Genomic DNA, 20,050 nt, shown 5'->3' on the forward strand with positions numbered 1-20,050 from the left:
TGAACAAGGCTGACATGTTGCTTCTCCTGTCACTATATTATTTTAATGTAAAAATTGTTATTAATACTAAGAGAAAATGAAAGCAGAAAATTATTCTGCACAAATCATTCTGATGTTTTCTGTCATGAAAGATGTACTACATTAATGTGTGAAGTTGGGGTCTGAAAAACTGAACAATGGCTTTGATATATTTAAAGGTTCACTTGAAAAGAGTGACACTTGAGATGATATCTTAGCTGCCCAACTATATGTCAAGATGGTTTATCAAGCCCCAATAACAAGATTATGGATTACAGAGTGGTAAGCAATTTGGCACCCTGCAGACAGACAGGGGAAAACCCCAAAGAACAAGCTCTGTGAAGAACAATAGCCACTCTCCTATGCATTGTTCTCAAGGAACTCAAGTAGAAAGAACAGAAAAGGTCAGGATTAAAGGCACAAAAATAAGTGCCTTATTAAAAAAGTGTAAATACTTTAAAAAGGAAAAAAAATTCTATGCTGGTTCCCTGTCATCCAGTAATGAAGTAAATACTGAGAAACATAGCTATTATCTGTCTTTTCCAGTAACTGTGGTTTGTTCTAAGAAATGATGCACTAATCCTCTGAATAACATTGCAACATAGCACAAAATAACTGAGGAAACTACTGCCACCAGAGGTGAGGTGGCAAAAATTTGGGAGTCCAAATGGACTGACTATTCTGCAATTAGAAACACTACATAAAGGTGAACTGGAAACACAAATATCTGTACTGAAACCTAAGAAATGAAAGCCAGACATTTAAAGACACAACCCAATCTTACTTGACCAAGTAGAAAATATTCTCTGCCTAATTGGAGATTATTCCATAACTCAATCACAAGGTTTTTCCCTCCTTCTGTAAGCAGCCGGCCTGGAGAAAAGGATAATCTCCTGCCACACAAATGGCATAGCACTGGCAGGCAGCTCAGGAGCAGCAGTTCTGCTGGGACTGAGATCTGTGAATGCAGCAGGGCTGCACCATGCAGGGCTGCTAGACAGCCTCAGTACCTCTGGATGGAAAAGAGTCTGCAACAACAGCTGGGGGATTCAGTAATGTTGATCTTATCATAATCCCATCCCACAGGAGAAGAGGGGGCTTTCAGGGATCCACTGTCAAATGACACTCCGCTGCTTTCAGAGCTCTCAGAGGGACGGAGTATGTAGGATCTTGTCCATGTGAAGATTTCCATCAGCATCACTTTCCTCTCCAGTGCTAGATGGTCAACTGCTCTGATAGTATAGGGCACTACTTCTGATACATAGAAGCAAACAACTAAAGGTTCCATCTGGAGCATCACTGTCTTCTCACATTTAAATTCTTATAGGATATTTCCACTTTATACCCTCTAACTCTGGAAAACTATGGGAAGTAATAAAAATCTATGAAGAGTAATAGAGAAATACGAAAGTGGCAGAACACGGACAGAATGGCATTTTGCCCCTAATAGTGCACTGAAACAGGAAAAGACTGAAACAGTGTGAACAACTCCCCTTCCTCAGGAAGTTCCCCTTGGAGCTGTGGATACTGTTGGATACAGCGTGTCTACTGTGCAATTTGTCCCTAACATGTTGGAACATCCTGACCAGGAGGAAGCGTAGCCTAACCTCCAGACACGCTGGGAATGGGTGGGCACGGCAAGCCCAGGAGAAACAGCTTCCTCTCTTTAGGAAATCATGTAAAGGCCAAGTTTGGCCAAGTTTTTTCAGGTCATTTGGAATGATGGCAATATTTTACACATAGCAGAAGTAAGCAACGAAAATGCTCCTTCTACTTGTATCAAGGTTCTCAACATATTTACAGATGGCTTAATTTGTAGACCTTGGTGCAACAATGATTTTGAGCATGCAATAAGACAAGTGGCACCTTGCCTCTGATGCAAAAAATTAAAGCTAAACATAGATAGCATACAGAAGATACTCATTTTAACAGAGAAGCCATATTCTGCTCTCAAGTTAGATGTCAGGGCAGATATAAGTTATGGAAAATCTCAGAATGAACAGAAGTTTGACAAAGAAATAAAAAACAGAAAATAGATTGTACAAAGAGAAATGACAGGAGGTGCCTGCAGCTCTACCGATAACAACTGACAATTCTGTCTTTGAGCAAGGCATAAAAGGTTTGCAGAGGTGACAAGGAGCAGGGGAAAACCACCCTGCATAAAAAGGTACATTTGAGAAACAGACATTCCCAGAATCTGCCTCCTGAACCTTCTTTGTTGCATGCAGTACTTTTCATCCAAAGAGACAGGTGACCCTTCAAATTTTGTGATGATTAAATTGCCTACATTCAAGAGAATTACCATTCTTTCATATGGTTTCTGAGTTTCTTTCAAATTTCTGAAAAATCTGTCAAACCTGACACAGGGATTTCTTCCATGCTACATGTGGGAGACAGCAGGTAGAAGGAGGCAAATTAGTTTCAGTAAATAATTTACCTTTAAAAAAAACCAAACAAAAAAAACCCAAAACAGGTAAAGATTTATGCGTTGTTTTATTACACAGTATCAAAGCAAGCATACTGATTCTAAACTGAAGGGGCAGTAGGCCCAGCAACCACCAGAGCTCATAATAACATGGAAAAAGATTGGTTTTGATACTTTAAGAGACTACATAAAGAGTAAGGAAAGTCACAAAGCACATGGCACCAGACCACCCATCTGTGCAGCCCCAGGTCTGGCAGCATCCTCCTGGCCTTCCAACTTCTGTACCACATCTGTAGTAACCACAGGCTAGGTGCAGATCCCCTATCACAGGTTTGGTTACTTTTCCACAAATTATTTAAAAGCTACAAATGACTGAAGTGCACTAAATGGAGTTTTAAATTGGCTGCAGAAAGCCAGGGAGAAAACCACTCCTACTGCATGTGTTTGATACCAGATGACAACATTCTCACTTCAGGGAAATCTCTACTCAAACAAGACACTCTCTCTGCTTTACACTGCTGACATAAATAAGCCAACTTGCCCCAGAAAGGTTTTCTTCATTGCAGACAAGTTTAACTTTATTTAAAATTAGATAGGACATGGATTCATGCACAATTTCTAGCTCCAAAGTGACTGTATAGTACCACTTCTGGAAGAATGCTGGACATCTTCACCAATAATATCTAAAGAGATTGAAGGCTCCTGAAGTCTCCTATGGGAAAGTGAAGATTGAGTTTTCCTCTCCCATTCCATCACATAGACAGGACCATCCTGTTTTCCTTGCTTCTCTGCAGCCACCAGAATAATTGTTTACCCTTTGTTACACATCTTATTAACCTACTTTAGTATTGAAAGTATCATCTCTTTTCCAAAAAGTTTCCTTTCACTTTCTATTCTTATTTCTCTTGCATTCTTTACTACGCAACTGTGGAGCAATGAAGGGGAAGGCAGAGGTATCAGAGAGCAATCTGCTTATATTTTCTCCTACCCGGTTCTCCTCTCTGCCCGTTTACCACCTATTACTTCAATCCTCTGCTGACCATCTGTTCAGCCTCCCCACTCCAACAACAACAACAAAAAAATTTCCTTTTTTCCTTTCTGCTCACAAAGCAAAGCTTGAACATCAAGGAAAGCCATGTGTCCAGCTTGTCCTCTGTAGATTGTCAGCAGTCACAAGACATCATCTGGAAGTCATTACTCACCCAAACAAGGCAACCAGACTCAACATGTGCAAAGGTACCAGAAGAGTTCAAACTCGTTACTTGAATTGCCACAAGTTTTTCCTGGAAGTAAGATTTATTTTAACACTGTTAGATAAGATAAAAAGACCCAGAATGAGCCCTTTATACAGCTATCCAAGACAAACAACAGAGAACAATTAAGGCTTTATGCATGGGCTCAGCTTCATGACAATTACTGACAACAGCTAATGCCTATGTTATGAAAAGCAGGAACAGGTCAAACATTTTTGTCTGACAGACAAAATATAAAACAAGTGAAATCACAATTCAGTTTTTGGCTTAAGAGGATATTTTACAGCTAATATGGATGATCCATAGACCACGGGACATGTCACAGCCCTTCAACAACATAAAGGTTTCTAAAAGACACAGTAGCTGGTTTCAGGTGGCTGCTCTGCTGAACTTACACGTATGCTGTTTACACCTAATGCTTTAGTGCCTAAATTGAAACTAAAAAAGTATATTACATTACTAACCCACTTCAGCTTCTTAATTTAAGGTCACAAAGGAAAGATAACCAAAGATTTTTCTCAATCACTCTAACCCCTCCAGAATATATTTTTCTAAAAGGAAAAAAAAAAGCAAAATATCATGCTAGTCTTAATACTGTTGATTATTCTTTTCCTACCTCAACATGCTTGCTAGTCAGGCCATACAAATTAGCAAGAATTCAGGCACCTACAGAGAGACAGCCCTAAGTCAAAGGATAAAATATATTTTTACTTCAACAAATACAGTTAATTATTACAGAAATTGTGTTCAATTTCTTTATAGAACAAAACCACATTGCAACAGAGAAAAAAAAAATTAGAAAAATGTTATTTGCCCCCAAATGCTGCTGTAGAATCTGATTACTAAAAGAAGTTAAAGGGAGAGCAGCATACAAGCATAAGAGCTCTGAAAAGCAACACAAAAAGGGGGGAAAAGTGTTTAAAAGGCCTATTTAATCACTGACAAAGGAAAATCACAGACACCTTCATAGTAGAACAAATTACTAAGACATGAGTCCTTCAGATAATTTTAAAGAAAGCAAAGTGGAGCTTAAAGGTATATACTGAAGGTTAGAAGTAATATAAATTGCAATAGTGATGAGAAAGAATATTCAGAAATCCGAGCTACTTTTTAGCAACCTTGAAATGACATCAAATAAAGCAGGGACTTCCTGTACCAAGGCTTACAAACATTACCTGCAAATAGCACTAGCTTACATTTTTGTACTGCTGTTCCCTCCAAGGATCTAAAACAGGTTTTGAAACTTCAAAGAAACAGCAATTCCTTTTTTAAAAAATAGCTGACAGTGAGACCATGATACAGAGACGCAGTGTCCCACATACACAGAAGTTTTCAGAAACTCTTTGTAAACTATTTGACCACTGTTGGCTATACCAGTCATCCTTTCTGCAATGCAATTACAAACAAGAAAAAATGTGAAGCTGCTCAGCAGAGAGGTTGAGCAGAGCCTGTTCTGCAGCCATTTCAGGGACAAGAGAGCTTTAATATATTACTTTCCTTAATCCCTAATAATCTTTGCCCTAGCTGCTTCCTCCTGACATAATGCAACCTGCACATAATGGCATATGAGTTTCATTAAATGCACAAGTAATATTTGGCTAGGTCTGACACATCAATGTAAACATGATGCTTTTGACCATGAACATGCAGTGATGCCTTAAAAGCCCCTCTGCTCCTTACACACAAAGCTGGGGCAGAGATTTACACAATGTAAGTGGGAGAATTACTGCAGCTGAGCAAAACAGATGTACCTACAAGAACATACGTGCTTTAAGTGCTTCTACTAATCCTGAGCACCCAAAGGGCAGAGGCACAGATGCAAGGGCACACTGTTGAGTGGACAGATGTTTTCTGAACTGCTTTCAAGACAGGATCATTAATTTAATTGGTTGACTTCAAAATGTTGTTTACACTGTAAATTCTTTGCTAGTTTTCTTATTAACTTCCTAGTGCAAAACTCTACTGCAGTAGAGCTCTTGCAAACAGCTTTAATATCTCTAAGCCAAGGTGGTCACAGCGAAGGCATAAGATTTCACATAGGGTGATAAAGTGCACTTTATAAATTAGCTGTTTACACTGCATAATAAAAAAGGGATTCCAATGATGTTCCAATGGAAGACAAACTCCACCACATTTCAGATTACCATGTAATCTTCACTGATGCTACCCTCTCTTTCTTATCTTTTCTCCCTTGACACCCTCTTTTGTTTACCAGAGCCAGGTATAAATCTACATCTTCTCCTTATCTAGATAAACTATAAAATATTTCAGCTCCCTGTAGCCTTTTGTCTTTGCTTATTAAGACAGAATTCATATTTAGCTTAGAAAGATGATGAAAAAAGTAGCCTTATTACTATTCAAAATCTCTTTCTAGATTGAAGCAGACAGTTTCAGCATCAATAGAACACATTTTGTTTGAATTAAACCCTAAGTCCTCTGCTTCTGTAATGCCCATAAAGGAAAGAAATTAAAGGTCTTGCCCTTCATATTGAGTCTCAGCATTGCTATATTGTAAGTAGGATGAGTGAACTCATTCTTCAAAGCAGCAGAATGCTTTAATGCAGTGGCCTTTAAAAAAAATTCCCTGAAAATAGCAATTTCTGTTGAAATTGACACTTTCTTGACTTTTGACTATGATTTTTTTCTCATACACTTTATTTGCCATATAACCCAAGCTGTCTTCCTCTCTGACTCCTAAGTCTATGCTGTTCATGTCATTTTATCCTCCTTTCTTCTTTTCAGTTTCTACTCTGCCTTTCAAATTCCTCTTTTTCAGCTTTTGTCAGCTTTGCTCTTTCACTTAAGCTGTAAATCATTCAATACCACAGGGATTTTACTTCTGGTTTTGCTCTCTGTACCAAACTTGCCGTATTTAAGCCACTTCCAGAAAATAAAACTTTTAAGTACAAGCTAGTAAGGATTCCTGAGACAGCAGCTTGTGGACACTTTACTGGTCATTCTGGTACAGCTTCCCAATAGCTGATGTAGACTCTTCTATAACAGATTAATTGAACATTTTCTAATACCAAATGTTCTTTAGGTATGGTTTCATATGCTTAGAAGATGTAATCTTCATGACCTAAATTATTTTTCAAGTATCACCTTGAAAAGGAAAATTTTAATTTCCTACATTTTGAAGACATGGGGCAGAAATCCAACTCTAGCAAAAATCAAGGTCCATATATTCAGAATATCCCAAAATCTGCAGCAAGAACAGCATTATTAGGCTATTGCTCTTCCAAAATGTCCAATGTTAGGATTAGAATTATGCTTCCTCTCTTAACCTCACTACGGTGCAAGAGCAGCAGTAACTTCTTCTGGACGCTCTTAAGACAAACTAATCAGCTCTACAGACAATACCTATCCATTTCTCACCACTTCTTCATGGAAAAGGTGGACAGGCAGACGGAATTCTCCACTGGCTAGACCACAACAAACCTGGGCTATGACACCTAAGGTATGAAATTTTCTGTGAGTCTCAAAGCCTAAAAATAGAGAAGATGACTCAGGTTTCCTGATCAGGTATCCAGTCTAATTATTGGACAGTTAATAGCTTAAGAGAGACAGTCTGCCCAGAAACCACTGGAGAAAAGAGAAGTGGAGGGAGTCAAACAGGGAAAAAAGTCATGATGAAAAGCAGGTTGAAAGGTGCTGCTGAAGAATTGAGTCCAAGAGAAATTCCACTGGTCTGCAGGAGATTAGCAGGTTACAGCCAGCTTTCCAGGGCACTCTGTTCAAGTGTGAGTAGAGCCAAGTGGTACAGTTCACCAGAGAATTATTAGAGAATAATTTTTAAATTAATCTGCTGCCTCTTTGCCTGGCTGACTGACTAATATGTCAGTTTTTTCCATCGTCTTCCCTCACAATTCAATTTTAAATCCTGGGACAAACTGCCCACCATCTATAGAAGTGGACTTGTACCAGCCTGTATGTTTAGGCAAAGCTGAGGAACATTCAACATTTTCCCAACTTTAAGGTCCCCTATAGATTTTGTTTCTAACACCAGGTCAGGTAGTAGAAATGAGAAATGCTCATACAGCAAATGCTTCCACAGTGTTGGATTGCAAGAGGCTTTTTCAAAGCGCTGTTTGTGCATTTTAGCCGTGAAACTTCCAGGGCTATCAGCAGGAGTCATACAGCTAAATCCCCAAGCAACACTTCTGGAAGATGACTTATATTTAAAGGAGGATTAGAAGAAAATACTTCTTAAGCCATTTTCCATATAACACTATCAGTCTAAAATTTGGAGAAATACAGAATCATTTGGGGGGAAATACATTATTCACTGGGTATCAATTTTTCCATCCAATTAGGCTGGGTGGCTATGCCGAGTATTTAACACACACCCTTGCTTCCCCTTTTCTTACCATAGAGTGTATATATTAAACACAAGTTAAGACTTCTGGGTTTTCAACTTTGTTGATTTTACATTCCCTCTGGGATTTAAAGTACTACTTTGTTTAATTATTTTTCCTCTACTCATCCACAGTATTGAATGACAGTAATAATGAACTCAGAATCATTGTACAAATCCCAGTAGGAACCATTCACAGTTTGCTAATAGGACATTATATTTGCATTACCAAGTTCAGTTCAAAGCACGTTGTGTAAATTAGCTCTGAGGGTTACTACCATGAATCTAAAACCAGAACATCAGGTCAATTAGCACAGCTCCAAAGTACAATATTTTGGGTGAAAACATAAGGGGTATGATTAAAATTCTAGGAAATCCTCTTTTCGGCTAAGTACTTCTGAAAAGATGTCTACTTTCACTTCTGGGAGAAACCAGAATGCCTCAGCTCACAGCAGTGTAGCCTGATGCCAGTGACCCTGATGCCTGATAAGCACTGTCCTAAAGAGGGGGCAAAATTAACTCCCAGGAGGTGTGGAAACCCTCAGAACCCCAGAGAGATACTTTCTTTCCCATCCAAATCAAAAGAACAGGTGAGTATGGGAAAGACGTGGAGGATGTGTGAATTTAACATAGAATATATTGCTTACATAAAAACGCAACTAATTCACAAAGATGCTTAGTTTCCTCCATAAAAACAAACCCAGCATGTAACAACCCACAGACAGAGACTAAAAAAATCACAGTTTTATAATGCTGAAAGAAGGCCCACAACAAATTAAGGCAAGGCATTCCCAGTAACAAATACTGTAGGACTATTTACTTTTAGGGCAGACAAACATACATGTATACATACACAGACTAATATGGAAGCAGTTAATGAACTTAATGAACTTTAGAGCCCACAAAGCATCTTTGGACAAAGTGCTGGAACAGAAGCACAAAGACATGACAGGAAAAGAGGTATCCTAATGAAGCTCTACCTCAGAACTGCAACTCCAATGAAGCCAGAAGGTGTCACCTAAAAAACAAATGGAAGGGCCAATGGATATTATTCTGGTCAAATCTGTCAATTGGTCTAGATCCTACAGTCAGTTCAGGTCAGTCTTATCAAGCCATCAAGTCAGCACAGTATGTACCTCTGCCTGGTTATACCTCTGCCTGGCCAAAGATGATCTCAAAATTCATTCCTTGGAACATTTTGCAGTTAGGCTTCTAAAATTTTACTGTAGCTGCCTTGAAAGGCTGCTTACTCTGTAAATGCTAAAACACAACACATCATTATTCTCTGCAGAAAGATACTTGAAATAACAGTTAGGCAACTTCAAAATTATTTTACCTTAAAACAAATTATGGGACTTCAGAATACGTTACAGAAGTCATTCAATGGACAGGCTTTATAGTCAACAGTACAAAAATGATCATTCCTCACACATGGGATATTTAATCATTAATATTTATAATTCTTTAGTTCCCTAGGCTGCAGCCTAATGGATCTATAGGGGCTGAACCAAGCAAAGCTCTCACAAGGCCTGAAAGAAATTACTGTGATATATAAAGGACCAGATAGAAAGGGATAAAAAAAGATACTGGGAAACAAATTTGGATGTTTTGATTTGAGTACCTCTGCAAAATACTTTCAGGTCCATGTGCATGACCAGCTAAATAGCTGTAACCTCCTGGTGGAAGTGGTGAGAATGAAAGGATTTGTCTAAGTGAGAAAACAGGACACAAATACATAACAGATTCCACATGCAAACTGATGTGTGAAACAGAAAATGGGTTTTTAGTGAATTATAAATAGCTGGCAAGGACTGAATACTCAGCTGGGCGAAAAATGCTTTATATGGAAGACAGTAACACATGAAAGATCAGATAGCATACATAAACTGAAATAAAATGAATATGTTGTCAGAATACAAATAAACAAAAGTCGTATTTTGGAAAGTAAGCACTATAAGATGCTTACTTATTGTGTGACAACTCAGCAACAAAAAGAGATGAGCTAGAGTGCCCAGAAAAGTGAAAGATATTTGGTATAATAAGTGCTTCTGAAGCTAGGTAGAGTAACACAAATCAATTGACTGCTTATTGTATACCTACTCAGTAGCACAGGAAAGCTTACATTAGCCTTAGGAGCCTTAGATTACAAACACAAATGAATTTGCAGAGGCAGTGAAGGAATATGTTACTGCAAGATTCAATAGGATCTACTATGAAAAAAAAATTCTCTCTTCTAAAGGACTATTCAGCTGAATTTGAATTCCCCAATTTTTTTCAAATCAGCTTATGAGCTGTTTTCTTTCCTTATTTCAATTACAACTGTTCTTTTCAATTTGCTCTTTTCTATTGGAGTCTTCAAAGCTGATGTTTCTTCCACCACTTTTTATAACCATTAAAGAGGTAGAGAAACTCTCAAATATTTTGTCCTGAATATTAATAATATTTTTCTGTCATTTTGCCTTTCTATACCCACACTGAAATATCAATTACCTGTTTCCTTTTAACATACACAGATGCACAAATGTACCTGAATTTGTATCAGACTTCTAGGTGCATCCACAAAGGATCAGGGCAAACAAGAGTGGGGGAATAAAGTTTATCTCTGCTTCCTCTGTGTTTAACATGATTCTGTCAGTCTATTATCTCCCTAATGAGTGGTGCAACTCTTATTCTTAATTGTGCATTATTCCCATTTTCAGCATTTTTAAAATTAAATTATCTAAAGAGAAAAGATGGCCAAAGGTGAATCATACCCTAAGAAAAACGCATTTGAGTAGCAGCAATTAAATACTCACTTTCCAAGAAGTTGTGAGGCACAATTGCTTAATAATGATTCCTTTCAAATGAACCCAGAGAAACGCAGATTTTTAATAACTTCATTCTCCTTAGTCTTCCCCAGAAGATATTTGAACAGGGCACAAAACTGCAATCAGCATCAGGAAGCAAGTATTGCTTCACTAAGGCAAAATGGAGCATGTCAGCATAGGAAAATACACATGCCTACTTTGATTTCTGGCATTGCATCTTTGGTGAAAATATATTTTTTCTGGGCAGTTCCGTAACATTTGGATAGTTACAGCTCTTTGGGAAGCATTAACATATTTAAGTTTTCATAATTATTATTTAAAAGAGTTTTGAGCACTTGTTCTCCCACCAAATCTGTAAGAGGTATTGGCCAGCTGCACTGCTCAAATTGACAACAGGGGACCAGGTGTGGTCATTTCACAGGACTCTGACACACAACTCCTGCCACATAAGGTTGTCACCTCTTCCTCCTGGGCTTCTTCACAATTTACTAAAATCCATTCTCTGTGTTTTAAGGAGCTCACCTCAACTTTTTCTGTCATGCCTTCCTTGAAAAACAGGAATCTCTGGTTCATGGAGTTTCTGGACCAGAAACACACTGGAGGCCAGAAGAGAGGGAACAGTGCCGCCTCCTGCCCCACCACCCCAAGCTCATGGGCCATGCCAGCCTTTGCTGCAGCCATCAGGCACGTAATGGCTTGCCAGGTTTATCCGGATTCTGAGGTATTGGTGATTCCGAGATTGTAGAAAGTCTCTTTCTGCCCCATTGCCAAAGAAGCCATAATTAGTCTGTGCTGGTTTCAAGGTTGTTTATTCTTGCTTATCTCTAACATGTTCTGCTGCCCTGCCGCAGCTCTGTCCTGCAGGGCAGCGTGTGGAGCTCTGCCCTCAGTGGGATGTTACAAACATTATATACCAGAAACTACCTGCGCTGTATTTACAATAATGTGCCAATATCTGTCACCTACGTTGAACAGCGTGTCCCCAGCCTAAACCAACAGAAAAATGCCAACACTACAGTGAAACATGGAGGGCATGAAGAAGGAGAAAAAGGACAAGACACACCAAATTTTCTCCATCTTGTCCCCTTTGGACCCCTTATCTAGAATCCTAAAATTTTACTTCTGCACCCATGCCACACTTAATTATTACTTATATCAAACACTCAGAGCTTGTAATTCATCCTGTAAGATTGAAAACTCTTTTCCATGGATAGAGATCACAGACAGTGTCTCTGGAGGCTCTGTACAGGGGGGTTCCTGACCCCCTGCCAGGGTCCCAGGCCTTCCAGGACAGCCAGAGGGAAGCCCTGGACTCCCACACAGGTTCAGATGGCACAAGAGACCTGCCAAGCTTGCACAGTGCAAGGAGGGATGGGGAGACACACAAAATGAAGGCGAATGAAAAGAAACCCTTGTGTCATAGCTTCTGTCACCCTGACATAAAAATCACCATGTAGTCTAGTAAGAATCACCTTTGATTAACCTTTTTATCTTCCGCCCTCCTTAGTTAAGGAATTAGCAACAAAAGCATTAAATGGCACTGGATTTCCTCTATTTGATTTGGACTGTCTTAAGACTTCACCAGTTCTGACAGGTGTTAGCATAATCTGTTTTCTACTGGGCATGGGCAAGACCACAGAGAAAAACCACATCCCACTTGTAACAAAAATAAAAGTAATTATCCCACTTTGCCAATTATTTGAAGAATATTTGTTCTTTTTCCTAAACTGCCCAAGAAAGAGAATCTGCAGCTTCACTATTTACCTATAGTGCTTCTTGTTTTTATAGTGATTTCTAGGAAAACAATGCTACTCTCAAGTACATTTTTGTGATGGATTTTAATTTTCCCTGAGGGTAATTTCATTCTTAGAAATGACACAATAATGCAAATGTTCTTTAGACAGAGAAAAAATATACAGGCATCCTAATAAGCTATAAATCATTTCCACAAGCTTCTGCTGTCTTTTTAAGACTTAAATTATCTTTGTTGCTGTGGAACGGGTAATCATAGCATTCCAGATGTGGATGAAGGAACCAGATGGACAACAGAGAAAATAAAATCCTTCACTGTCCAAAAAAGTCTATTTCAGGAAAAAACTTCTTACAAAAAGCACAGAAGCAACAATGTACTTGGGGTACCTCGATGGGAATTCTAGCTGATAGGAACCATTTCAAATCAAGCAGCTTCAGACCAAAGTGACAGCTTGTATGGCTGAACTGTATTTAAGGGCAAATCTCTGCCTGTCGTATGTGTACTTTATTCACTGCAATGACTGAAATGAAATGAGGATTCTCACTTTTTCCTAAAACACTGAGAGGATTAAATGACCTCTGGACTTGCCAGGATAGTTAATAGAACACCGCTTTGGGAATTATCTTTTGGCAAAAGGAGAGCAGCTGACAGGCTACCTGGGCTTCTGCCCAAGATCAGACATTCTGTACCTGCAGATGAGAGCTGCGTGCAGCCTCCTCCATGAGGAAGCAGCGTGGGTCCCTCGGAGGTCACTGCTGGGGCTGACACTGCTCAGCACTTCTGCCAGCAGTCTTGGGATGGAGTGCCCCCTCAGCAAGTTCACTGAAGACACCAAGCACTAGAGGGGAGGGATGGCGTCCAGAGGGACCTGGGCAGGCTGGAGAGGTGGGCCCATGCAAACCTATGAGGTCCAGCCAAGCATAGTTCAAGGCCCCACATGTGGGTTGAGGCAATCCCAGGCACACCTAAAGGCTGGGCAGAGAAGGAACCGAGAGCAGCCCTTCTAGCAAAGATTTTGGGGTGATGGTTGGCGAACAATTCAACATGAGCTGGCAATGTGTGCTCACAGCCCAGAAAACTAAGGAAATCCTTGTCTTCATCCGAAGGAACGTGGCAAGAATGTCAAGGGGGGTGATCCTGTCACTCTACTCTCACAAGTGTAGAACAGAGTGACAGGATCACTCTACTACCTGGAGAACACTCTACCCCCACCTGGAGTCCTGCATCCAGCACTGGTGTCCCCAGCGTAAGAAGGACATGGAACTGTTGGAGCAAGTCCAAAGGAGACCACAATATTGCTAAGTGGACTGGAGCACCTCCCCTATGAACACAAGCTGAGAGAGTTTTGTCTCTTCAGCCTGGAGAAGGCTGGAGACATCATTGCAACCTTCCAGTATCCAAAGGAGGATACAGGGAAGCCAGAGAGGAACTTTTTGTCAGGAATGCAGTGATAGAACAAGGGAGAATGGATACAAACTGAAAGAGGGTAGGTTTAGATTAGATATTAGGAGAAAGTTCTTTAATGTGAAGGTGTTAATACAGTGGAACAGGTTGCCCAGAGATGTTGTGGATGCCCCAACCCTGGCAGTGTTCAAGGCCAGGCTGGGTAAGGCCTTGAGCAGCCTGGTCTAGTGGGAGGTGTCCCTGCCTAACCCAGGGAGGCTTGGGACTGCATGATCTTTAAAGTCCCTTCCAACCCTTAACATTCTACAGTTCTATAAACCACTCATCACCCTGTCTTTAAATAGTACCATTTGCTGATGGATCCCAAAATCTAAGTGATGCTCTTCACAGAGAGAGGAACTGTTTCACCATTTCAGTTACATGAACGGAGACTCAGAAAGACATGGGTACTGTGTCAACATCAGCTGAGAGTACAGGGATCAGAGACAGGACCTGAATCTAAGTGCTCAATTTGTTGCTCCAAACTGCACACTGCTTCAACAGACCCACAGCCTAAGACTATTAAACACAACCAAAGTTAAGGCTATTTCTAAAAGCATTATCAAGGTGAAAGCAAGTCCCATCCTCATCTGGGAAAGAGGATACACTGCATACTGCCAATACATGTTTCACCACAGGTGATGGGCTGGATCATTTTATCACCTGAAGGACCAGAATGCTTCAAAAGTTCACTGGGGATATCACTGCTATCAGAAATAGCCAGGGATAGCTCAGGGAAATTGCTTTCCAGCCTCTCGCACTGGGATGCCCCACTCCTCACACCAAAGCTGGGACATGCCAACAGCTCGTGGAGGACAAGGCACCCCAGGGGAGAGATTTTATGACTTATAGTGATTGACAATGCCTATCAAGGGAGCCCTCAAACTCTCCTCAAAGGGAGACTGCAACTTGCAAAAGTCAAAGCAAATAATTAATCAGTTGGTACATACCACAGAAACAAACTCTAACTCCTTTCATCCTCTCAGCAAGGCTCTTTTTTTCACCTTCTTTTTTCCTCTTTTTTTTCCTACTTCCATTTACCCTTCTTCAAAAAGATTATCAACAAAGGTATTTCATCTGTCTGCAGGCACAGCTTCAGTATCTGCACCATCTGCCTCTGTTGCTATAGAGTCAGTGTCAGCATGCAGCCTAACCCCCAAACCACATGCAGAACATTTGCAGCTTAGGTGGGCAGGCGGGGAAGGCAGCCTTTGGGAAAGTGGACACATTGAGGCAAAGCATAAGCAGAGGAACTGCTGCAGGGAGAGGGGTTAGAGGGTACCAGAGTACTTCATTCTGAATCCAATAGGTTCAAAGGATGGGAAGAGAGTGGGGAAGACAGTCAAACAGAAATAGGAAGATCCCCTGCCACAAAATAATTTCCCTCTGTTCGACATGAGCATTTAGCTCTCTGCATCTTTGGAAGACTGGCTGATAAAAGTGATGTCAGCAAAGCCCCGTTTAGCTGCATTACTTAATATGCTTCCAGCTCAGCACTGCCATCCCCTCACAGACTGAAATGGCCAGCACACACAAAGATCGACCTCAGTGTGAACAGCTGTCTCTAGTGCTGCATCAACACAACCCATCACAGGCAAGCTACTTGCCACAGGGCATAACAGGGAACACCCAGTCCAAGCACAAGTCAAATGGTATTTCAACGACTTTTATAAGCTTTTGTTCTATTGTTACCATTTTTTCATATTTTCTTTTGTAATTTTGATTAAAAAAATTTCTGCCTACAAGCCAAATGCTTTCAGACTTTCTATTAAAAACACAAAAAAATATTAAGATATCCCTCAAAATTCCCCTTGAAAAACTTACCTCTGTCCTGAGCAGCTTCAGCTAAATTGAAATATTTATACGGGAAGCAGAAGAATGAAAAGAAAACCAGAACATCCTCAAAAAACAACGCAACACAAAACACAAGGAGCAGGAAGGAGCCACATTAGCAGAAACATCTTCACAACTGACATCTTCAAACTACCAAAATATTTCAAAAACCCACAAACCAAGCTTGATATACAAGATCCAAGCATTTCTGTGTCATCTAAGTGGGATATTCCTCATAAGAGACAGAAAGTGCCCTCCTGCCAGAGAAAACATGTGAACTGGAGAAATTAAAAAACAAAACAAAACAAAAAACCAAAAAAGAAATAAATATAAAAACACAAAACCAAAACAAACAAAAAAACTGAACCACTTATCCCATTACTCACCCTAATGCCCTAATGTTCACTTTAAGTAAGTTCAGGTACTAATTCTCTCATTGACAGCTTTGTATGCTTTTTCATGGTCATCTCCTCAACATCTCCACTGCTGAGCCAGCACCTCTCAGTAGTTCCAGCTCTTGGGGAACAAACCCACAACTTTGAGACCTTCCTTTAATTGCTCTTCCAGAGCAATTAAACTTTTTATCTAACAATAATGGATTTTGAGTTCAACCACCCACAGCATTCAGTGATGTTACTAAAACTCTGCCTCAAAACAGCCCCAAACCATCAACATATTGCATAAAAAATAATGATAACTGAAGACAGCATAATTTTAAACTGTATACAGGAGCAAGGAGTAAAACTACCAAGGAGAAAAAAATTAATTCCAGGATTTATAAGGATTCTCTTATCTTTTTCTTCTTACAATGAAGATTGTATCAGATTTGACCAAGAACGACAGAACAAATTATTGATGGGGTGAGGCACTGCAGATTGAATCAAAGAGTTTAAATAGACAGTGTTCACAGTACTGCCACTGGAAAAAAGGAAGTGAAAATCTCTTTGCCTCAATCACAGCTCCTTTGTCCACCTGCATAAAACTCCCAGACAGAGTCTGGAGGCCTACTGCTTCAAGTCCTGATGAGCATTCATGGTTCACAGTAGGAAATTGGCACAAGAAGAGGTAAGAAGGATAGAGCAAGGGGTCATAGGACTGAGATCCCCCAATGACAGCCTGTGTGGAAGGAGAAGTCAAACACAAAATGTGGTTGTTCTGGGGCCTACCTGGAATACACAGAATTGGCTCAAATGAGACAGCAAAGCTGTGGCAAGAAGTTTTTTGTCTATCATCCTTCATGCTATTTTAATACAAGTAGTCACAGATGGATTTATGTTTATAATAACTTTAGAAAGTAGCAAGTAATAATATTCTTTACTGAATAACTCATTTCTGATAATACGTAAAGATGTATGAGTCTTAGTAGCATTAAATTTTTTTTAAATAAAGTACTATTTTATTAATAGTCCCTTTACCTCTTAAAGATTTGTTTTAAATTAAGCCATAAAATACAAAATAGGAAGATAAAATGCTTTCAAAATGTGCTAATGTAGTTCAAATATGTTTGGGTTTTTTTAAATTTATTTACACATTTTAGAAGTATCCAGAATATGCACAAAGCAGAGAAAAAATGTCAGGTCAAGTGAGGATAACTTTTTCTTCTTGCTGATAAACAAGCCTTTGCAGAATGTTGCAGAATTGCCTCAGAATGTATTTTATCTTGTTAACACAAACAGCTTTGATATGAGAATTAAGGACAAATATCATTGCTTGCTAATCTCTTGATTGTTTTCAACTGAGATAAACTAAAAACTGTGACGGGCATTTTCAAACACCATCATTTCCTTGTAGAAAACATATCAATTTCAAATCTCAAAATGTTCCTGAAGTTGCATTGAAGCAAGGAATATTTGATAAAGTGTGTTAGAAACCACATTTTGAAGAAAAATAAAATTGTTTTGGAGTACAGTCACACGCACAAATAATGTCATCGTAATGACTCAAAAACAAGTCTACTTCAAAGAAGCCAAATTATTCTTCAAGAAAATAAGAAGTCTATCAATCAGATTTTCTCTTCCTAATCAAGTCATTTGCTGTTCTCAATGCCATTAACAGATCAATTTAGCTCAGCAGCAGAGCTAAATAAATATGAATCAAATATTTTTATGAGTTCAAATCACCTTGAATGCTTGTTCTACTCCAGACTTGGAACATGGCAAACAGCTTTAAAAAAAGAAACTTCATTAATGCCAAGAAAGCAAGTCAAGGATTTCAGCTTCTAAGGAAATGACAGCTCCCTCTGCTATAGTCCAAGAGTCCTAGGAGTAGTACAAGTGTGATGCTAACCACATACTTTCTGACACCAGATGTAATGTTGACTTCCTGCAACCTCAAGGCTTCTGGCTGGAGATGGGGGTCAGGAAATGAGAATTTCTTTGTGACAGACTGCCCATAATAACAAGCCAGTGTGAAGCCCAGCATCCATGTCTCAGATGAACCAGTTCATCAGCCTGCAGCTGGAGACAGAGGTGAGCTGGCTGCTTGTGCTGACCTCAGACATACAAACTGCTCTGAGCACCATCAGCAGCTGCAGTGCTCAGTGCTTCATCAGTGGGGGCCACCATGGCACATTCACATCCAGGGCACAGGAAAAAGAAAAGGAGAGGCCTGACTTGTGTACCTCTGGAAGGCAAAGAATGTTAATCAAATGTGATGATACCTGCTACACCTGGTAAGGAACCGCTTGACTTCACACAAGCTTTTATAACATGTTTTGTCCCTGCACTCTTGCACTCTAACATCCAAAGAGCTGAATCTCTCTGGATTTTTTCCTCCACTGTCTTTTTCCAGAAGTTGACTGTACTGTCAGAGCAACTCACATCCAACAACATCAGACAGGGTCAGACCATAAAAAAGCAGGCAATTGGTGCAACATCAGGAAGCAGAGAGAAACTGAAATTGCTCTAGAGAGCACTTTCTGGAGAAATATGTGATCAGTGAAACCATAGAAAACAAAAGCAGAAATGATCCTGGCAGAAAGAGAACCAGTCTGGTACTGAGAAGAGGCCAAGCAGCACAAACTGACCACCTGATGGAGCAGAAAGAAACCCAAAGAGAGGAATAGCAAGAGCTTTATTTTGACAGTCCCAGTGGTGACTGTGGCCAGCGAATCACAAGCACAGCATTGTGTACCACTCTCCTCCTATCACAGCATGTGGACACGAGATGGGCTTCATTTTAATGCTGCCCTTTGATACCAATAAGAAAATTCAACATTTCTACAAAGTGAAAAATGGTTCCTGACAGAATAAAGAATTGAATAAACCAAGACAGGCAGCACATAGATGAAGTAATTTTATTGTAGAACATTGTCGGCCTGGAAAACTGTGCAACTAGAATATATTTAATTATAAATTCAACGTCAATATAGAAAATAATAAAAATCAGAATTTCCAGTTCACTGTTTTAGAGCCCTCACAAACCTCTACTTTTAGTCAACATAGAAAGTGCTAGCTTTTTCTTGCTGTGTTACAGGAAATCAATAAATGCAGTTTTGAACCCTTTACTGTACACTGTGAGAACCTAAGTAGCAAGTAATCTAAACAGAAAAAAAGTAAAATAAGTAACCACACCAACAACTCTGGACTAAGCAAAGATCTTCCTGCAAGAGAAATTAAATAATCTTTTTCCTTTATTAGTAGTCCTCTTATTAAAAAATAATTGCCTCAGTTTATTAGTGAGTAAGGATGCTGGGATGCTTTACCTATTTTTTTACCTACACTCTATTTCTCAGCTATTCCCTTCTGAATCCTAATATTGGCTGAAGAAGACCCAATTAGTATAAAATTCAAATTTATTTATTTGTAATTACACAGGCTGTAAAATCCATTGCTTTCAGGCACACTTTTTACATATGCACAAGTGAAGTGCCATCACTGCATTTTCCTTACAGTTTTTTTACCTTACTTACAGTTGTGGTATTGCTGGATAAGCTACAAAAGCTGAATTTTTCATTAAATTGTGCACCAATTCTAATTTCTTCTGGAAAAAAAGCTCTATAGTTTTAGTGCAGCTATAACAATTATTATGCAAATCCCTCAACTCTGCATGGTTGCCCAGCCCTAGAACTCATTACAGATTCATTAGAAGCACAGTTGCACCATCTTCTCTTTAGATACTTTGAAATTTAATCATTACCATGAACTGCGAGATAATGCTCCAATA

The 20,050-nt window shown here is 39.5% G+C and overlaps 1 protein-coding gene across 5 annotated transcripts in view; it reads right to left on the minus strand.

Annotated features, from left to right (window-relative positions):
* DISC1 (DISC1 scaffold protein) overlaps positions 1-20,050 on the minus strand; it is a 228,949-nt gene that overhangs the window by 86,861 nt on the left and 122,038 nt on the right. Inside the window, exon 10 of one of the 5 annotated variants that reach the window (XR_014954297.1) lies at positions 3,646-3,726. The exons of the other annotated variants lie outside the window; for them this stretch is intronic. The gene's annotated coding sequence lies outside the window, so the exon portion shown is untranslated. The remainder of the gene's footprint in view (positions 1-3,645; positions 3,727-20,050) is intronic. 5 annotated transcript variants of the gene reach the window in all.

This window comes from Lonchura striata, chromosome 3 (assembly GCF_050655825.1).
Source record: "Lonchura striata isolate lonStrDom1 chromosome 3, ASM5065582v1, whole genome shotgun sequence".
Classification (NCBI taxonomy): domain Eukaryota; kingdom Metazoa; phylum Chordata; class Aves; order Passeriformes; family Estrildidae; genus Lonchura; species Lonchura striata.